This window comes from Amphimedon queenslandica, unplaced genomic scaffold (assembly GCF_000090795.2).
Source record: "Amphimedon queenslandica unplaced genomic scaffold, v1.1 AMPQUscaffold_5913_Cont22125, whole genome shotgun sequence".
Lineage (NCBI taxonomy): Eukaryota > Metazoa > Porifera > Demospongiae > Haplosclerida > Niphatidae > Amphimedon > Amphimedon queenslandica.
Genome location: NW_003553792.1, coordinates 1 through 1,057, shown reverse-complemented (window position 1 = coordinate 1,057; position 1,057 = coordinate 1). Strand labels below are relative to the sequence as shown.

Sequence of the window (1,057 nt, the reverse complement as noted above, 5' to 3'; positions counted from 1 at the left end):
TCTAGCCTTGCAGCCATTTTATCAAAATCACTTCCGGTTGTGGGCGTGGTCACGCGATGACGTACATGGGGGAAGATTAGCAAGTTTCTGCATTGAAATATTAGCAACTTCAAGGCTGGATATCTCAGCTATGCGTGGAAGAAAGCAGCTAAGAGGTATTTTTCAAGTATTAAGAGCTAAACAGAGCTAGTATATACAGTCAAAATTTAAATTTGTCAAATTAATTTTTTTACAAATATATTGATTTTTTAACCGGGTATTAATGTTTGTAGTAAGCTTTAGATTAGTCCTATATGGTCCACTTCATTAAAATTGCTTTCTTGCATGCATAGCTGAGATATCCAGCCTTGAAGTTGCTAATATTTCAATGCAGAAACTTGCTAATCTTCCCCCATGTACGTCATCGCGTGACCACGCCCACAACCGGAAGTGATTTTGATAAAATGGCTGCAAGGCAAGAAATTGCAACTTTTGACCCAAGATTTAGTATGGAAACAGTACTTTTTTATAATTTTACTTATTTTTCCTATGATTTTTTCTTTATTACCAACTTATTTCTGCAAAAAAAATTTTTGGGTTGAGTTACCCTTTAAAAATAACTCATGATACACACCATGCATACTGTAGATAATGAGGGACAGCAAGAGCAGGAAAAACTTAACTGACAACATTTATGAGAACTATACCATGGGGACATATGAAGGTATAATGTTGTTTGTAAGCATCCCAACACTCAAAATTCACATACACTTACATGTGTGACAATATTGTATACCTGTATGCATGATCTAATGTACAGTACATTAAGTGATTCATTGTATTTAGTTATTAATTTATTCCCAGGTGGTGACAAGTTTAAAGATAATACAATCATTTCAAATTCCTCCGTAACATAAACATTGCAAGAGACATAATCAGATTTGCTACTGTTATAATTTTTACATGTATCTGGAAAATTTTTTTAAATAGAAAATTCTTTCCTTTTCATCCCAGCTATCAACAAGTACACAATGACGGCCAGTCCAATCCTTAGTACTGAGCTATGAGGAGCAGTGTA

At 34.2% G+C, this 1,057-nt stretch overlaps 1 long non-coding RNA gene across 1 annotated transcript; it reads left to right on the top strand.

The window, feature by feature from the left end:
* Positions 1 to 471: 471 nt before the first annotated feature.
* Positions 472 to 1,051, top strand: LOC109592232 (uncharacterized). Its single transcript, XR_002190243.1, has 3 exons — positions 472 to 486; positions 583 to 703; positions 844 to 1,051. It is a non-coding gene; the product is annotated as an uncharacterized LOC109592232 (long non-coding RNA).
* The last annotated feature ends 6 nt before the right edge of the window (positions 1,052 to 1,057 follow it).